Below are 20,365 nucleotides of genomic sequence, written 5' to 3' on the forward strand. Positions count from 1 at the left end.
TGGGCTGTCATCCGAATGGGTAACAGGCTGGGAGAGTTCATAGGTCAGGTCTCCGCTCGCCCAGCTCGTGATCCCCAGGACCCTTCCCCTTCAGACCTTGTGACCCTCGAATACGTTTCCCTGACGGTCCTCCGCCATCAACCAACAGTCAATCACAGGCCTTTTCCTGTTCATACAGGAGAAGGCACTTTTATAGCCCCACCCGTGTTGCTTCACCTGTGTCCTGCTACACATGAGCCCCAGGCATCCATCCATCCATCCATCCATCCATCCATCCATCTATCCAGGCAGACAATGTGAACACAGTGCAGCTGGCAAACATTCGTATCTGAATTGCCCCTCACAATAGCCCCCCCTTTTGATGACTTTTAATCAACAACAAGTCACCAAGATAAACATCACCTGGAACGTGACAGTGGTTCTACATCCTGGGCAACGTCTTACCTCACACACGATGACTGTGACGCCTGTCTTGTCAGTTACAAGCCAACTGAAAGGCATCAGGTGTACGTACATGAACACACGCCCTATAAACTCAGCGGTCAGACACGAGTCCCAGTTACCCCCACGTCCTCCCGAGCCGAACGGCTCACCCCGCTCTTGACTAGAAACGAGTAAAACATTCAAGACGTTAAGCTACACTTATTCGCGCAACCGTATTACAAAGAACCCCCGGTGTCGACTTTTGGGGAAAATCTATGTGACTGCTCAGAATCCGTGTAAAACACCACACAGTCCCCAGTAATGTTAAACAATGAGTAAAATTACCGAACAATACGTGAGAGATATTCATAACACACACGTGGGACGGATGAACTAAGTAGGTGTTAACATAAGGAAAAGGAAAACAAACCAGTAACTCTAAATAAAAGAGAGGATTTGGGGGAACTACTCCTATCAAGTGAGGTCACCGCAAACACTTGCTAAAATCCTTATTGTCATCATCATCATCATCATCATCATCATCACAATGGGATCAGAAGAATATCTGACTTGTACAGCATTAAGCACCGCCTTAATACAACACCTACGGAGCAACCCAATCATACAAGTAACGAGAAACAGGAGAATACCCACAATCGATGTGCGACTGAACGACGCACCCACAGGCGCCAAGTGGCCGAACCCCTTCCGACAAGGGATCCCACCCGTGAACAGTTCAGATACTGAACAAGGGGTACATCCTTTACCCCTTGTACCCCACCCCCAGTAATGTATGCACAGCAGTCAGTGGAGATCACTTCGCCTACACCACCCTGCAAGGCTGACAGCAGATCCAACGCCATCCTGTTTCCAGTTGCTACGCGGCCGACATCCTCTCGGCGCCTCGCCCCGTGGCCGTGACGGTGGCTGTAGGGATGCTCAGGTGACGGTCTGACAGTAGAGAGGGACTTGATCTCGTCCCGGGCTGCATATCCACCATACGAGGGTGTCGATATGCCAAACGTGTGCTGAGCAGTTGATAAGGCTCGTTTAGCTTTGCGATGGGAGTGATGATAAAGGGACTAATGATGCCCACGAGCCGCCCCCCCCCCCCAGCTATGGGGTAAATAGTGCCACTGTAGTGGACACCTCGGGGGAGGAACAGGCTACGGGAGTAAACCCCTACAGAAACTCAACGTCCACAGTGCTGTGGGGGGGGGGGGGGTATTGTGTGTTTCTTGCCCCTATTGTGTGTGTTTAAGTGGGAGAGTCCTGCTGGCGTCGTATGTGGCTGCCACTTCTTCCCTCTTGTAGCCCCCCTTCCCATCCACCCCTGTATGTCTGCCCCTTCCCATCCACCCCTGTATGTCTGCCCCTTCCCATCCACCCCTGTATGTCTGCCCCTTCCCATCCACCCCTGTATGTCTGCCCCTTCCTATCCACCCCTGTATGTCTGCCCCTTCCCATCCACCCCTGTACGTCTGCCCCTTCCCATCCACCCCTGTATGTCTGCCCCTTCCCATCCACCCCTGTACGTCTGCCCCTTCCCATCCACCCCTGTATGTCTGCCCCTTCCCATCCACCCCTGTATGTCTGCCCCTTCCCGTCCACCCCTGTATGTCTGCCCCTTCCCGTCCACCCCTGTATGTCTGCCCCTTCCCGTCCACCCCTGTATGTCTGCCCCTTCCCGTCCACCCCTGTATGTCTGCCCCTTCCCATCCACCCCTGTAGGTCTGCCCCTTCCCAGCCACCCCTGTATGTCTGCCCCTTCCCAGCCACCCCTGTATGTCTGCCCCTTCCCATCCACCCCTGTATGTCTGCCCCTTCCTATCCACCCCTGTATGTCTGCCCCTTCCCATCCACCCCTGTATGTCTGTGTTATGTTTATCTGTCGTCTTGTTTCACCCCGTTGATTGTAAAGCGACTTTGAGTGTTAGACAAGCGCTATGTAAAATTGATTTATTATTATTATTATTATTATGATAATGCTGATGCTGATGCCTGTCTGATTAAAGGCACCAAAAAATGCAAAGTAACACCGACTGTGGGTTTCTTCCGGGAAACCGCTATAAGCCCGATCACCTCAAATCACACGGACCGTTTCAGGCAGTTCGGGTCGCTTACTGGATGCCATCTTCACCGTCCTATTACGGCGGGCGGTGTCTGCTGTGATTTCATAACCGGGGTCCTGCACACACACAGAGGCATCAGGCAGGGCATGAACATAGGCCAGGGGCAGTTCTACACATGGAGCTGAACACACCCGGCTACAACACGATAGGTGTGTTCTGGTTCGGTCACAGGCTTACATTCCCTATTGCTAGTGCAGTCAGCAGGCACGGCCAGAAACTCTGCACGATACCGAAGCATTGCATTTAACTTTGGATACCTTCCATAATGCTGCGTAGTCCAACTCAGGCGGCCTGTAACCTCTATTGAACTCGGACAAGGCAGATGAGGTGATCTCTTCCTCACTATCGGGTAGATCGTTATGAATAACCCCGAGACATAACGGACTGAGGAGGCGTCAACTAGGTTAACACTCAACACCCTAAAGTCCGCTGCAGACAGCGGTACTGGAACCACCATAGGCGTTTGAGACGATGCAGGCAATTGCTGACAAATCCAACAGTTCAGTTAGTAAAGTTATGAGAAGTGGCCCCTTCTTTCATCATAGTTATAGCCAGATTTCCCCTATAGGTGTCAAAGCGTCTTACACGTATTAGCAATATCTTTGCATATGTGTGATTGATGCCCTGTTGGCCAGTCTGCATCTATACAGGTTTCTCATCTTTTTGGCACCAGGCTGTGGACTGTTTCAAACCCTCGGCTGTAAATCGGTCTGTGACTAGTGGCACGATAGTAATTGTCGCTTAACCATGACCAATAAACTTCGCCTGGCCGACCGGGGAGACAGGGTCGATGGCTAGTAAACAGCCATCTCCATCACACGTATCTGTCCTGCACAAAATAGACATTGATCTGCTGTCATCTGCACATGCCAATCTGGCTGTGGTGGGGGCGAAGGGTGTTGAATGAGAATGTAACGGGGTTCATTGTTACCACATTGTTATCTTGCGGGGAATCAAAAACCCGAGACTAAACCCCGTTCCCCCTAAAAGGATGCCAGGGCCTGCTTTCAGCTACTGACCTCATTGCTGCAGAGTAACTCAGTGGTGCCCTATGGTCATCCGGCTCCATTAGGTAAAGAACGCCTCTGCCTATAGCACAGCGCCCGCTGGCTCTCAGCAGGTACCTCAGTGAGAGCTGGTCACGTCTACTCTTGCTTGCTTGTGAGTGGAGCGGGTCTCCCACCCTGGACCTCCATCTCCAGTGGTGGCACCTTCTTGAAGTGGCTGGTGTGTGTCCAGCTGGCTCTCCCCTCCACCTCCGCTGCTGTAGGTGTGGTCAAGAGCATTTGGTGGGGCCCCCGCCCACGGGGGCTTCCTCCAATATTTTCTCTTTAGGTCCTTTATCAGCACCCTGGCTTCAGGTCATTCAGCTGACCCTCTATTGTCCCTCTATTGTCCCTCTATTGTCTCAGCATTGTGTTTAGTTGCACACAATAATTAGGCATTACATCGTTCTGGAGGTCGGAGCTGAGGACCTGCTCTTGCAGGGGAAGGGCTATTCCAGTGTTCATTGGTCTGCCTGTGAGGGTTTCAAAAGGCGACAGACCTGTTGCAGCCCTCCCTCTCGCTCTCGTGGCCATCAGCACTAACGCCAGCGCTTTTATCCATGCGAGTCCTGTCTCATCACAACATTTGAGCAGGGTTTTTTGTGGGGGGGGGGGTATTTTTTTGGGGGGGGGTCTCCGCAATTGTATCTGGCCAATTACCCCACTCTGTCTGGAGCTGTCCTGGTCGCAGCTCCCCCCCTTCTGCCGATCCGGGGGGAGCTGCAGACTACCACGTGTCTCCTCAGATACACGTGGAGTCGCCAGCCGCTTCTTTTCACCTGACAGCGAAGAGTTTTGCCAGGATGATGTAGCGCGTGGGAGTATCACGCTATTCCCCCAGCCCCCCCCCCGAACAGGCGCCCCGACCGTCCAGAGGAGGCGCTAGTGTAAACTACTAATAAGACACGTTAGTCCCTAGCTAACGGGTCTGACCCTTTAGCCGAGCGGTTAGTGACGTCGCCTTGTGGTGCAGTACACCCCGTATCGAATCCCGCACCGGGCAACAAAGTAACCGGTTACATTGGTGGCAGCGGTGGGATCCGGAAGTGTGCAGATCCTCAGAAGTCTCTTCGGAGCGCGGGAATAACCTCGCGCTTCCGGGGAGGGTGACGACTGTAAACTACAAATAAGACACGTTAGCCCCTAGCTAACGGGTCTGACCCTTTAGCCGAGCGGTTGGTGACGTCGCCTTGTGGTGCAGTACACCCCGTATCGAATCCCGCACCGGGCAACAAAATAACCGATTACACTAGTATAGCGACCCGGGCACATACCCACATCTCGGCGCATTGCATAAGAACTTCCGGTACAACCGGATGCGTACGTCCTACTGAATCGTTGGCTGCTAACTTACCCGTCCGACATCTTAATTTCGTCCGAAAAAAAATCAATGAATCGAACACGGCAAAAAGGGGCGTTCAAGTATGAACGCCGTGAATCAGGCTCCACTGAGCACCGTTGTGTGCCACAGGGTGCGAATTCGGCGCGCTATAATTCTCTTTTTAAGTTTCCATTCAGTCCCTAGCAACTGCGAGGAAAGAGCTAAGTGGCTAGCCAAGATTCGGAGATTTGCCTTTACCGTCACCAAGAGTACAGAAGGGTGTAGTTGGGTGTAGTTGCATGTTGAAGCGGGTGATTTCGCTGTGCCAGCTACAGGTGCGTTAAGGAGGCTCAAGAGAGGAGCTGTCCCCACACTCTGTGTGGAATGAGTGCTCCAAACCCGCACCCAGGCCAGGTGTGTGGGAGCCCCGGGAGCGTCCTGCCGTCGCCCCTCTGCCAGCTCTGGACTCTGATAATGAGATGGATGTCAGCAGCTGCCTGCGAGAGCAGGACTACTGCGTGGCTCCTAATCCTGCCGCTTTGGATGATGCCCTGGCCCAAAACGAGTCAGCGAGGAAACAAATAGAAGTGCTCCAGAAACAACTAGAGACCGTCCAGCTACAGTCCACATTCAGCCTGAGGTGATTTGCAGGTTCTGATGAGGGCATCCGGTTTTACACCAGGTATGTCTGATTTGTATCATTTCATTTACTCTCCCCTGCCAAATTAACTCACCTGTTCAGTCTCTCCACCCCCCCACGCCTCTCTCATACACACTTACTGATTTTGTGATTTTGAATGTAGATGTAAGTCAGCAACATCAGCTGACTAATAAAAACAAAGTAGCAAGGTAACGTTAGTTGCAAGGCAGCCAGCTAACGTTAGCTAGCTAGCTAGCTAGCACTAGCATAGTTCTAATGATGCCGTTGCGCATCCTCGTAGTTGTCGATGTAGCTCGAAATATACGTCTTAAACCCCATTTCTCTTTCGCTCGTCTGAGCTACAGAGGAAGCGCTAACGATGCGATGTAGGTGATTTTAGGGAGGTCCCTTGCAAACAGCGAGTGTAAAACAAAGCCATCTTTTCTCTACACAAACCAGACCGGAAGTTCTTCGCAAGCGCTCGTGCGTCGGAAGCCGAACGACGCCATCTTGCGCACCCAGGCTGTCGTGTCTGTAGGGACGCCCGACCAAGCCAGAGGTAACGATTCCATGACCAATGCTCACAACACTAAAAGAAAAAGAGACAAATGCTCCCAAATTGTTTTATAATCTATATTTACAGCGAAAAATGACAATGTAACTGATTATTTTCTTGCCCGGTGCGGGATTCGATACAGGGTGTACCGCACCACAAGGCGACATCACTAACCGCTCGGCTAAAGGGTTAGACCCGTTAGCTAGGGGGCTAACGTGTCATATTAGTAGTTTACAATAGTATACAGATATACAAATATGAAGTATGTTTACATATCGATTTAATTATGAAAATATGTACAAATACTTTCAAAACCCAATGCACTAGTAAAATATGTACATGGAATCGATTTCCTTTGTAGTTCGATGACTCTGTAGACACTGCTTTAAAATCTCTTAATTAGGTCACTGTGATCCCTATTACATGCTTAGACCTATGTGATATTTCCTGTGACATGCAACAGACTGTTCAATGGAATATTTTTCCATGAATAAAGGTTAATTAAGATTATGTAGTACCAAACAGTAATTAATAGTGTCATTATCAAGATTATCTTTAAGATCACCATTTCATTTGTCAGGGAGATGTGATCCCTCTCACATGCTCAGGCCTATGTGATATGTCTTATGTGACATGCAACAGAATGTTCAGTTGACTTTTTGAAAAATAAAGATTGTAAAACAATTTGTGAGCATTTGTCTGCACACCGAGGTAACACGGGGATTCCAACCGCCAATCCTCGTGTTGGTGGGCAACGAAATAGACCGCCACGCTACTCGGACGCTCAGCAGTTTATTTTTAATCGTCAAGTCAATGTTATTGTATAGCCCAATATCACACATTACAAATTTGCCTCAAGGGGCTTTATAGCAACACAACATCTTGTCCTTAGACCCTCACATAAGGAACAACTCCCAGGAAGAAACCTCAGGGAGCGCAACAGAGGGAGGGCTCTATCTCCCAAGACAGACAACGTGCAATGGATGATGTGTTTACATAATTTACAGAATACAACATTGAAAGAGGATAACATAATTCTAAAATTTATGAAGAATCCACCCATCCATTATCCAAACCGCTTATCCTGCTCTCGGGGTCACGGGGATGCTGGAGTGGAGTCTATCCCAGCAGTCATTGGCGGCAGGCGGGGAGACACCCTGGACAGGCCACCAAGCCATCTGATGCAATAATAATAATCCTCCCGTTTTCTCTCTTCACTGCCCCACCACTCTGTGGATGATAGGCACAATGTTGCCTCAGATTAATACCCAAAAAATGTTGAAAGTTGTTTAATAGCACTATTTACAAAGTGAGTTTCGTTATCACTACTGATCTTCCATAGTATTCCTCATCTGGGAATAATCTCTTTTATTAGCACCTTTGCTACTGTGGAGGCATCTGCCTCTCCTGTAAACATCAACCCATTTAGAAAACATATCAACAATCACAAGACAGTATTTCTTTCCCTCACATGGTGTTAGTTCAATGAAATCCATCTGTAGCTTCGATGCTTGTGTGGTTTGCCCTCTTGCGGCATTATTTTTCAAACAATTTGAACAAACATTTTGGGAATAGTTTGTGAAGCCTCTCGTGAACCAGTGTTTGTTTACCGCGTCCACCACCCCCCCTTTGACACATAGTCAAAGGGGGGGGTGTGTGTGCCAATTTTGCATAATAAGGAAACAAACACTTAGGTAGGCAAGGACATCCGTCCTCAGACTGCCATACATTATTTACATATGTACATCCAGCCCTTATCCAGGCTGATCTCCATCTTACCAGCACAGGTTTGTGCCGTTGCTAGATCAGTTAGAGTGGCAACAGGAGTCTCAGTCGTTTGTGGCATCTGCATTACATTTTCTTGTCGTCCCGCTAACTTTGTGGCTGGGTCTGCTTGAGCATTACCTTGTGATACTGGGTCATTGTCAGTAGTGTGAGCCACACATTTGCAGACAGAAACAGCAGTGGGGAGCTTAATAGCAGTTAAATCATAAATTAAAGGCCCATTTTATATGGGCTTGCCTGTAGATGTTAAGAAACCCCGCAGTTTCCACAGTGTGCAAAAATCATCTACAACTCCAAATGCATATCTGCTATCAGTGTACATAGTGATTTCCCTTCCGCTAGTTTGCAAGTCCTGGTTAATGCAAGCAGTTCAGCTGCCTGTGCAGACAAATGACCTGGGGGGTGTGCACTTTCAATGATGTCATAATCATCCGCTACTGCATATCCAACTTCATTTTGCCCTGTAAATTGGATTTTTCCTAGCAGAGTCATCAACATACCATACATAGTCGGAGTTAATGAGAGGTGTTTCCTTCAAATCCATTATTGGGCTGCATACTTGCGCCAACGTGGCCAAACAATCATGAGGTTCCCCATCTTCAGCAGTAGGGAGCAGGCTGGCAGGATTTAGAGTTGTGCAACGTTTGACCTCAACATTAGGCAGACATAAGAGAATGTTTTTCTATCTCAGCCAGCGCGCTGGAGACAAGTGCACCGTTTTCTGCTCTAGCAGAATAGAGGCCACTGAATGAGGTACAAAATGTGACTTTCTGATACCCAGTTATATCCCGTGATGCAACTATGGCTTTTTCTGCTGCTGCTATTGCTCTTAGACAGAGAGGCAGCCCCAATGCTACACCATCTAGTTTTGAGAAAAAATATGCCATTGGTCGCTGCTTTCTTCCATGTTCTTGTAACAGAACAGAAGTCATAAAGCCCGCCTTTTTGTCCACAGTCTGTGTGAATGGTCTGTCAGGGTCAGGCAGTCCCAACGTGGGGATGGTAGTCAGTCTGTTTCAGTCAAGTGAAAGCAGTATTGGCAGCTTCTGTCCATGTCACATTGTCAGTTGGTTTTAGTCCATGGCCATGCATGATAGTCAGAAGTTGAGCCTCCAGGGATGCATAATCAGAGCTCAGTGTTTTACCATTTTCAGAGATCTCATACCTTAGGAAGATGACCTTTTCCTGAACAAATTGCAATTTATTCAAACTGGCTTTGTGGCCTTGTTCTGCTAAATGTTTTAGCAATGCAATGGTGTCAATTTCACAAGCTTGTTTTGTTGATGAACAGATCATTAAATCATCGACATACTGTATCAGCACACTCCCTGCTGGAAGATCCAAGCCCTCCAGGCTTGCATGCAAAACCTGAGAGTAGACTGCTGGGGACTCAACATAACCTTGTGCCATCCTGGTCCACGTATATGTCTTACCCTGAAACATAAAAGCAAACCAATACCGAGAGTCTGGATGTAGTGGAACACTGAAGAATGTGTTAGCCAAATTGATTACAGAGAACCACATACTACCAGGTGGGACCTGTGAAAGTATTGTATGTGGATTAGGCACAATGGGTGCCCATGCGTGCAGTTACATTTACTGCTTGTAAATCTTGCATGAATCAACACTCTGCTGGCTGATTCTCGGGCCTTATTTTTTAACTGGAAAGATCGGTGTCCTCACTGGTGAATGAGCACATGGGATAATGACTCCTGCTGCTAGCAGACTGTTAAAAACCGGTGTTATACCTGTTACTGCCTCTGGTTTGAGCGGCTGTTGTGCCTGACATGGACAGGATGTGCCTGGGTGTGACATGGAAGGCTTCAGCCCCCTTAACTAACCCCACATCATAACCATCCTGGGCCCATAAAATTTGTGGCACTCCTTGGAACTCTGGTGAGTCAATGGTTAACTGGGGGAAATTTCCCCACTCCTTCAGATTGAATTCACTGCTGTGTGCTAGATGCAGTCTGTTTTCACATAAAGCTGCTCTGAAATGAGCATCTATATGCTAGCATTCAGGGTGAGTATTGCACTCTTTCTCCCCTAGCCTCCCACATGTGATCTTGTGAACACCGAGTGACCCAAGCCCCTAAATCCTCCCACTGGGCGTCAGCTGTTTTGACTAGAGGTACCTGTGGTGTCGAGTTACTCTCCCAGTGGAGCTGGGTTATGGAGGGGGTCGGCACAACCGTTAATGTGCACATATCGTCATCCCAATACAGCTAATCGCTAGTCATAAGATCACTGTCCTTGTCTTTCCCTTGCTTTCTCGAATTCCTCATCAGCTCCTTTACTTACATTGGCTTTGATATGCAAATCAGAATTGTCTGTGAACGTGTGCTGTGGTGACATGTGAGCATGCGCTGTTTTAAGCAAATCAGTGGTTATTAATCTCGGCCCTGACAGCAGCAGATCCCACTGATATATGTACAATGGCTTGCCACACCCTAATTGTACACACTGACCTGGGATGTTTGATTACTCTGGTGACCTTAATTCCTTCCTCGGTACAATGCAATACCAAGCCCAATGTACACATCAAATCTCTGGCGAACAGACTTACAGGGCAACACTTGGAAAAGAGGAAAGAGTGTTTTATTCTGTCACCTTCTTCTGTGACGACAGACAATGGTGTGGTATATAATTCTGTTACTGCAACACCTGATGCTTCTACGGTGTATACCTACCACTCGGGGGCATTTGAAATTCATTTTGTTTATTACTGAAACTAGCTTCGGAGTCAACCAAAAGCATAATGCGTTTCCCTGCCACCTCCAAAATCATTTCAGGTAAATTCTCAAATGTACTCACTGTTGTCATATTGAGTATGCTTTGGCTGTCATGTGTTAATGTGTGTGTGTGTGTGTGTGTCATGTCGGAGGTGCATTCACCAGACTCCGGAATCTTCCCTGTCCCTGCTGCCAGTCACGCTTCATCTTCGGCGTACACACCGTGTGTGTATCCAATGGGTTCCTGTCTCCTCCTTGGTTCGGTACAGTCTTTCGCCCAATGATCAGGGACCCCACAGTTCCAACACCCCTCGTTTCGACGGCCTGCATTGCGGGGTCCTCTACTCGGAGCTTGGCCTCTGCTCCGAGGGGGGCCGCCGCACCCTTGGCGTCTGCCTCTCCCTCTCCCTCTGTTTGAGCTCTGTTGAGTCTGGAACTGTGCCAGTCGTGCCATTTGAAGCTTGTCAGTCAACCGAGCTTTGACTCGTTGTGCTTTTGTCTCGGAGAGTTTCATATTGTTTTCGACGTGGAGGGCATGCTCTTGAACAGCAGCCAAACGTCCGCTGTCCCAGCCCACACAGTGTTCGCACGCCTGACGGCTAATTTCTTCCAGGAAACGGGTCTTAAGCTGTTGTTCATACAGGGAGTCATCTCGTTCATTTAGTGGTGCTGGTGGTGCTAGACCACTGTTTTCCCCGAAAACTTTAGTCGGTCTGACTAAAAAGTCAGACACAGTCTTTACAGGCTGCTGTCTACAGCTCTTTATTGTCCCCCATCTCATGGTGGCCAGGAAACCGTCTCTAATTCTGCCACGTAGTCCCTCTACATGGCGCCAATAATCAGCATTGTCCGCCCAGTCATAACAATCCTCCTCTTTTGACCAGCCTCCTTGCACTCTGCCCTATTTCAGTTTCATGCTGTGCATCAGAAGAGATTCGATTTCTCTCAGCATCGGTCTTTGTTGGTGTACAATCTCGAGCAACACGTTGACAACTGTATTTCCTCCATGTGTGGATATATACATATATATGTCTGGCAGGTCACTGCACACTGATTTCATTTCATCTGGTGTCCAGGCCCTGTAGACATACACCGTGGTTGTACTGTTCTCTTTATGTGTTAAACTTCCAAAGTGTTAACATAAATAAACAGCCAGCCAGACTCCTTTCCAAGAGCCGGGAGAGTGAGCGTCCTTGCTCCTTTGTGGCTTCGTACATCAGGTAAGTCAACATGGCACATTGAATTAGAGTAAAACTAGAAAAAGAAAGACACAAAAATACACTTAAAGGACTGCTATGTAAACAGCCTAGCACTAACATTGTAGACAATTTTCCTTTAAGAAGACTAGACTAGACATTTCTAGATAACATTTATTTTCCATACCGAATGGAAACAGATCCAGCATCAAACGGCACTCTTGGGTAAGTATACAACAGCTTAAGTATGAAGATTGGCATTAATAGACGACTAGGACTAGGTAGTAGCAGGTAAGTATGGTATTGCATAGGTTACAACGTATTAAACTTTTATTTTCGTACAAACTTAAACAATACGCACAATACTCATTAATATCAATTCTCTAACATGTAAGGAATATTTTAAACGTACAGCCATTGCTTTCTAAAGGATATTCACAGCAGATTCCTTTTGATTACACTTGACAAACCATGAAGATTCGACCATGCCCTTTCACAGTTTACAGCTAACAGCTACTTCCTACTTCTCCTCTATTGTGCGGTTTCAAAAATAAAAGCTCTACTTTCAAAGTAAAAGTTCCCTAATCATTTGTGCATATAACAGTACAAAACATACTTGAACAGTCAGCTTAATGTCTCTTCAGCACACAAACATATTCGGGGCAGAACGGTGGTGTTTCCATCTATTCTCGTATTAGGCTCGTCAATCATTGGAAGGGCGTAGGTGCTTTGCGATCTTGGTGGCAGGGCACTCGCAAGGCTCTGCGTGATGGGCTCTGCTGCAGCCGGCTGTTCTCGGGCCTCTGGATACAAACGGGCTGGCTGCTGTTGACCCTCAGCAGGCTGCTGTTGGTCTGCGGGTCTCTGAAAGGCTGAGACGGGGAAGAGATCCAGGTCATTCTGTGAAAGCGGAGGACAGTGATTAATCCCCCCCCCCCCCCGTATGTCACTATTCTTTTGCCTATTTCTTTTCTCTGCATCCTCTTTCCACATCATCAACGCTTTCCAATCCACCTTTCCTTTTCCTTTCTTTCTTCTCTTTCCTTTCCTTTCCTTCCCAGACAGCAAACGACAGAAGAACAGTGGAGAAGAACGCGGAGAAAGGAGAGAGAAATACGGCAAAGAATTGATGGTGGAAATGGAGGTGGAGGGAAGTGAAAGAGTTACAATGATGAAAATGTTGAAGGAGGTGAAGAAAGAGTGGAGAGGTGGTTGGTTGCAGAGTAAGAAGAGAGAAGACTTGAAGTCACAATGAAGGACAAGGAGGGGAAATCTAAATTGATGGATGGCATGCGAATGAAAGGGGCGATGATTCACGGCAGACACATTACAAACAATGACATGGTCGTGTCCTTCATCAGCCTGCCTGTTTAGCTGGAGGGCTGGAAGATACTGGCAAAGCTGGAAGAATAGGGAGTGAAGGCGACATGGCCAATTAAATGACACATGTGGCCTGGTACAGAAATAGCTGATGGAACGAGATTCTTAAAAGTATGTTTCAACCATCAGGTCCGCTCACTCTCCTACTCCACAAAATGTGAAACTCTCAGAAGTGCAGAATATTTTAGAGTAATTCACGACAGACAAGTTGGTGTGTGCAGACTCTGCATTAAACCTGGGCACGTTTTTAGAGAGTGCCCTGAGTTTAACTGCTTTAAATGTGGCAAGAGGGGACACTGCACGAGGGAGTGTGGCGAGCGGAGAGAGAAGAGGAGGACTGGCAGACAGAAGGAGAAGGAAGCAGAGGAGAAGAGGTGGGAGCAGAGGAGAACAGTGCAAGGGAAGATGACGACGGAGAGCAGATGGGCGAGGTAGTGGAGCAAGAAGGAGAGCAGGATGAGATGGCAGCGGAGGACGCACCCACGGAGGAGGGGAAGGAGACTGAGGAGACTGGCAGCAATGCGGACAGTAATCCAAGAAAGAAGGATGGAGGAAAGAAGGACGACGCGGCGGTGGGAATGAAAGAAGGGAAGAAGAACGGAGGGGAAGACAGTGGGGAAGCAAGGGAGGCCACTGGGGTGAGGGAGGGAGGGGGAGAGTGGGTTATTTCAGACATTCCAGACAGTGAGGCAATGGCATGCTGCCTACCCTGTGATAATTTAATCAAAGTAACCATAAAATAAATTCATGACAACATATCAAAAGCTCACTCCTCTGCTTTTTTCAGGATTGCCTTTAATGTTGCACATGCGTATTGCGTAGCTTAAGGCAAAATCAACGGGCGAAGAAAGGCACTGCTTATGGCGTGAGTGCGAGCCAATCAGCCATCAAGGTGCTAAATTGCTACAATGTCAGAGATATTTGTGCTGTCAATAAAGCAAGCTAGCTCATTTGAATTTAAGCAGCTTAGCTACACTTCAGAGCGAAAACCAGTAATGTCGACTATCGTACGTCTTCAGGGGTTTAATAAACTGGATTACCAGCAAAAATTACTTGTCATCAAGCAAGGCAGGCCTACACCAGCTCTCCCTGACCTCCACGAGTGTAAAGGGAGAAAATCATCCGATCATTCCAGCCGGAGTAGAACATAAGGAAAGAGTGGTTATGCAGCTGCGGCTCCGATGCTACCAGAAGGGTGTACTGCTTCCCTTATTTGCTGTTTTACAGAGAGCGGGACAATGTATGGGTAGATCAAGTCAGTTTTATTTGTATAGCCCAATATCACGAATTACAAATTTGCCTCAAGGGGCTTTACAGCAACACAACATCCTGTCCTTAGACCCTCGCATTGGATAAGGGACAACTCCCTAAGAAAAAAAAACCTTTAACAGGTAGAAAAAATAGGCAGGGTAGGTGGCGGTTACTGTGACCTGAACAACCTGCCTGCAGCGCTAGTCAAGCATGAGTGGTCCAGTTCACACGTTCAACATCAAATAGCATTGAAAACCTTTGGAAGCTGCACTCCGATCAACCTAGCTTTAAACGAGGCTAACAAACAGCAAGTCTCCACGCACAACACGAAGGTGAGGGAAAATCGTGAGATTCTGAGGTACTTGACAAGTGCTACTTGCTACTTAGGGAAACAGGAATTAGCCTTCAGGGGAAACATGGAAAGCACCGGCTCATCAAACCAGAGAAACTATGTGGCGCTCTTAAACCTCATGCGGCGAAAGACCAGCAGTTGGCGACACATCTTGAAGTTTCTTCAGTGTTTTCCGAAACATCGAATCCTATTCAAAACGACCTTATCTTGGCAGTAAGTGACACTCTTCGGCAGAACGTTCAAGATGAGGTGAATGCAGCCCCTTTCGTGTCGATAAGACCACTGACACAACCGACAAAGCGCAGCTCTCTGTTGTACTGTGGTATGTCTGCCAAAATGGAGTTAAAAGAGGCATTTTTGGGATTTAGTGATGTAATGCTGTGCAACGTAATGATGTGAGGCAATGGTGGTACTTAGTCATTTCACAGCCATCAAAAACCATATAAAACAAGAAAAAAGTACTTCACATATCTACTTTGACAATATTTTTGTTTCGGTTTTCAGTTTGGACTGTAGTTCAGCCAGGGGGGCGTAATACTCTAGAATTCTATGGCAGCTGGAAGAGTGAAGAAGGTTCAGATTGTTACAAAACAGAGAACACAAAAGGATGTAATTTGGATTTGTGAATAGGAAAATCCCACTGGGGAGGAAATCTGCTAGAATACAAAGGAAAGTGAAAAAAGACGGCTTAGGTAGTTAAAATGGGGCATCTCTTTCCATTTGTACTGTAGCGACTGGGGGAGGGGGTCGCTCTGACTGTCCACGGCTCTGCGCTGAGGGTCTCATGGGACCGTTAATGTTCGGGTTGAATTATAGTAATTTATGTGTCTCGATGATGTGTTCATGTTGTGATGATTGTTGTTTGTTTGCGGGTTGACTGGGACTGGGTAGACGACTATGTTACGGACTGACTGACCGTAGGGCCGTGACTGACAATAATGGCCTTGTTGGGGGAAGGCGTCGTTTCGGAAACTGTTGGGAAGAGGCAGAATCAAGGTGCACCGCTCAGGTCGTGCGGTGTGCGGGGTACAGGACCTGCCAGTCTCAAGCGCATCCTTGCCTCTTGCCTCGCCTCCCCTTCAGTGGCGTTCGGTTCTGACGGGGAGTTAAAACTACATAACCTGGGGTCATGCGGCGTAAGGGACATGAGAGTTGCGAATAAGAGATCTCTATCTTTCCACTCTTCCACACCGGCTCGCCACAATACTTTTAATGGTAAAAAAAAAAAAATCACCTCCTTTTAATGCAAATACGATTAGGGGGCAGTAAACCTTCATGGTGAGAGACACATTGGGATGAGGAGGCATGTGTGCAAGGTTGAGAGAATGGGCGGGAGAAATGTATGTGAGCAATGGTGGAATCGGAACAAGATGGGTTGGAATATTAGTGTGAAAAGAGGTGTATAGTGGAGAATGTGTGGGTGAGGGGAGAGTGATAGGGATTACTTTTGAGCACTTGGGTAAAGAAATTCAATTGTTGAATGTGTATGCACCGAATGAGGAGAGAGAGGAGGGGTTTTTTTTTTTTTTAGAAATTGGAAGGGATGGTGGGTGAGAAGTGTATGGTGGTGGGTGACTTTAATGTATGGTGTGGAAGGTTGGCTGCGAGTGTGAGATTTAAGAGCGGTTCGTCGAGAGAGGTGTGTTAAAAGAAGTGATGAGAGTGAAAGGGCTGATTGACGTGTGGAGAGAGGAATCCGGAGGGGAGGGCCTTCCCCAGGAGACAAGTGGTGAAAGGGGGGTTAAAACAGAGCGGGAAAGATTGAGCTTTGAGCACGAAGGGCGTAGCGGGTAAGATAGGGGAAATAGAATACAAAGTCACAAAACTAAGTGATCACTTGGTATTAGGTTTTAGCTTAGGCCAAAGTGTAGAGAGGATGGGGGGGGGGGTCTGAGTGGTGAGTTGCTGAGAGATAAGAAATATAAGAAGGAAATAGTGAGCGTGTATAATGAGAAGAACATTGGGAGGTGGTGGGAGAGTGTGAAAGAAGAGTTAATAGCAGAGGCAGAGATAGGATAGAGAGAAAACGAGAGGAGGTTAAAGGGAGGGTTAGCTAGAGAGGGCAGATAGGGAGGCAGGTTATGATGTAAGGGAATATATTAGAGAAAAGATGAATTGCAGGAGACGGAACAAAAGAGGTGTATGGGAGCAATAGTTAGAAGCAGGGCTAGCTAGATATGTAGTTCAGGGAGAGAAATGTAGGTGGAAGGAAAGGATGGTCGGGAGATTACAGATTTTGTAGGGATAGCTGAAAGAGTAGGTTTTTATAGGTAATTATTTGGGAAAGAACAGATTGATGAAGGTAGCATAGTCATAGCATAGCTTAGTCTCACCCGCTTCAGACGATGGCCTCACCCAGTACCGGTGTGGGAAGTTAGCGGTGCGGACTTGTGTTTGTGGCGGCCTCACCCAGTACCGGTGCGGACTTGTGTTTGTGGCGGCCTCACCCAGTACCGTCCATGTAGTGTCTTTGTCCACATCTGCATCTAAGTTTGTGTCTTCATTTGATGGCTGGGAGAGCTGGTGCTGGATCGGCTTGGAGAGCTTGGTCTGCTGCGTTCTGTGGGCCCAGGGACCACGGCCCTGCCCGGAGCTGGAAACACCGAGGGTGGTCTGACAGGATGCGGATCGGGGCAGGTTAAGCTAACTGCTAGCTCGTGCAGACCGGCAGGTCCGACAGTCGACCTACATTCGTTCTCTTGGGCAGTGATTGTTTTTTCATTGTTTGATATACGTATGTGTTCTTGTAATTTTTGGATACGCGTTTCTGTCTTCGTGTTGCACTGCTGTGGGCTGGGGGAAACGATAGTTCGTTTCATTTCATGTACGCAAGCGACCGGGACACATACCCACATCCGGCTTCCCACCCGCAGACACGGCCAATTGTGTCTGTAGGGACGCCTGACCAAGCTGGAGGTAACGCGGGGATTCGAACTGGCGATCCTCATGTTGGTACATAGGCAACGGAATAGACCGCTACGCTACCCGGACGCCCTGGCCGGCCAGATTCGGTCCGTGCAGAGTGGGTCAAAGAAGAATATGAGTTAGGCTTCCCGGAGGAGCCCCCAAATTGTCGTGGCAATTAGTTAATTCCACTCTGACGTTAAATGAGGAGCGAGATAAAACTCTCTTACCGTACTGTCACACAATTTCAATACATGTTCAATGAACAGACGCACAAGCTGAGACACTTGAATTTGTGCCCTGATCTCAGAGCCCCCCCCCCCCCTTTATACCTTGCAGCACAAACAGCTGGGTCATGCTTATTGTGAACTAATCTGGTTGGGAGAAGTAACTCATCTCTATTGCTGGGCTGTCATCCGAATGGGTAACAGGCTGAGAGAGTTCATAGGTCAGGTCTCCGCTCGCCCAGCTCGTGATCCCCAGGACCCTTCCCCTTCAGACCTTGTGACCCTCGAATACGTTTCCCAGACGGTCCTCCGCCATCAACCAACAGTCAATCACAGGCCTTTTCCTGTTCATACAGGAGAAGGCACTTTTATAGCCCCACCCGTGTTGCTTCACCTGTGTCCTGCTACACATGAGCCCCAGGCATCCATCCATCCATCCATCCATCCATCCATCCATCCATCCGTCCATCCATCCATCCATCCATCCAGGCAGTGTGAACACAGTGCAGCTGATACATGGTGAAAGATTAAAAGTGAGCAAACAGTCGTATATGAATTGCCCTCACAAATGTCTCCATGGAAACAACCCCCATACTCTCTGGGAAATACCTCATGCTTCGCTGAGCATAAGCTGTTGCACTTCACGGAGAGGGGAAAAAATCCTGAGTTACAACTTTTGGGGTTTCTATGGCAACCATTATAATTGGAAGACACTGGTTTGGTTTGCTAGGCCAGGTTTTTTCGTTGCCGGCCGCCCCGCTGGATGTGGACGGCGACCCCCATCCGGTCAGTGTGTTTGCCTCTTACTCTCGCTGCGGTCATAATGCAAAACTTTGTAAAGTTGTGGTCACGGCGTTTACTGATGTTTCCACAACGGACGCAGGGCGCGCTGTGTAATTCGATCAAATATTTGTGCTTTGAAAACTTCTTGAATAAATTTCAATTCCGCTACTTTCGATAGCGCCGCACAAATCCTCTGTTGCAAGACACGATGCTGAACGTGAACCTCCTGGGCAGCAGCAGTTTGGCCGGAAGACCGAGGCAGCCGAACACTAATCTGGCACTATGGCGGCTAGTCCACCGTGTGGCGTAAACCCACTTCACTGCAGCTCTGCTGTTTTAGATTGGTTTGCTAAACTGTGGTTGACTTTAAGCGATGGTGTGAATAATATGCATTGATTTCACTCCATTTGGAAGTCCGGTCAGAGCTCTCAGAGCATTTTCTTCACGATGTCATACTTAACACATGCTGTGCAATAATTGGGAGGTCAACTCAAAACTGCCCAAATAAGCTGGGAATTCTACCCCGGACATCTCTTGCGCAAGGGGGAGATAGTCGATACCGCTGGTTAACCTTGAGGACAAAGGGATAAGAAGAACAGACACGCCAGCTGTTCACACAGGGTGGTTTACACGGGCGCAGTGAAGTGTAAAATCAGTTTGTGGACGTTCCTCAAATGTCAGGGCCGTCTCTGCACCGTAGCTTAGCAATGAGCTCCGGCTGTGTGCGTGTTGTTGTGTGGGTGTGTGTGTGTATAGAAGACCTTTGTGTTTCTTCTTAGTGAATGGACTTTGTGTTGCAGTAACAAATTAGATTTGCGATGTATTTCAAAATGCACAAACAAATTCAAAGCTCATGTGGGCCCAACAGTCACCTGGAGCCAAACAATGCCAGAGAGTGTGCGTTTCTGACTCATTATGTTTGTGATTTTTTTAAAAAAAATTATTTTCACCGAGCTCATTCTGTAAATGAGGGCCGTGTTGTCAGGTGGACTGTGCAGATTGTCCGGATTAAAGCTAAGTTCGTACCGCGAGCCCCGCATTGAACCCCCGTGTGAAAAGGCCGAAGCGTTCGTTTCTCCCCACGTTTGCACGTTCGAGGCCTACGGTGAACCGTCTCGTGTGCTTTGGGCCACGCAACTTGAGGACGAACCGTGTTGTGACGGGATGCTCCCGCTCGCTTACACGTCGGCCTTATTGTGCCGCCGATTAGGAACATACATGGGAGTCGCCCTATGGACGTCAGCAGGCTGACGGGCTGAAAGGAGCCTTTGTAAAAAAAAAGCCCGTCCGTGTCCGGCAAAAATAGACGCGTTGTGCGACCAGTCCTAAACTGGATTAGCCTCCATGGGGTCACGGTTCGGGAAACAGTCTGCGGACATGTTGTTTCTGCTGATGAGCGGTGCTGCGGCCTTCAGCATCAGCCGGCTTGTTGTGCGCTGTGAAGTCCTGATGCAAGACAGTGGAACCTTAACACATGCGACCGTGTTTTAGACAGCCATGCATGCAGACCGGGGGGGGGCTGGGGGGGCAGTGGGGGGGCAGACAACTAATCAAGTCACTCTTTTTAAGACGATGACTCAAAAAACAGTTGTGTTTGAAAGCTGTTTGCAGCAAATGGAAAGCGGAGCACGTAGCGG

General features: G+C 48.2%; 1 long non-coding RNA gene across 2 annotated transcripts; it reads right to left on the reverse strand.

The window, feature by feature from the left end:
- Positions 1-5,960: 5,960 nt before the first annotated feature.
- LOC130113968 (uncharacterized) lies at positions 5,961-11,652 on the reverse strand. 2 transcript variants are annotated; one of them, XR_008810370.1, is made up of 3 exons: positions 10,798-11,652; positions 9,216-9,337; positions 5,961-7,348 (listed from the first exon to the last, which is right to left on the reverse strand). It is a non-coding gene; the product is annotated as an uncharacterized LOC130113968 (long non-coding RNA). The 2 variants fall into 2 exon arrangements; XR_008810371.1 differs by lacking the exon at positions 10,798-11,652 and adding an exon at positions 10,372-10,759.
- Between the last annotated feature and the right edge of the window lie 8,713 nt (positions 11,653-20,365).

Source organism: Lampris incognitus, chromosome 6 (assembly GCF_029633865.1).
Source record: "Lampris incognitus isolate fLamInc1 chromosome 6, fLamInc1.hap2, whole genome shotgun sequence".
Classification (NCBI taxonomy): domain Eukaryota; kingdom Metazoa; phylum Chordata; class Actinopteri; order Lampriformes; family Lampridae; genus Lampris; species Lampris incognitus.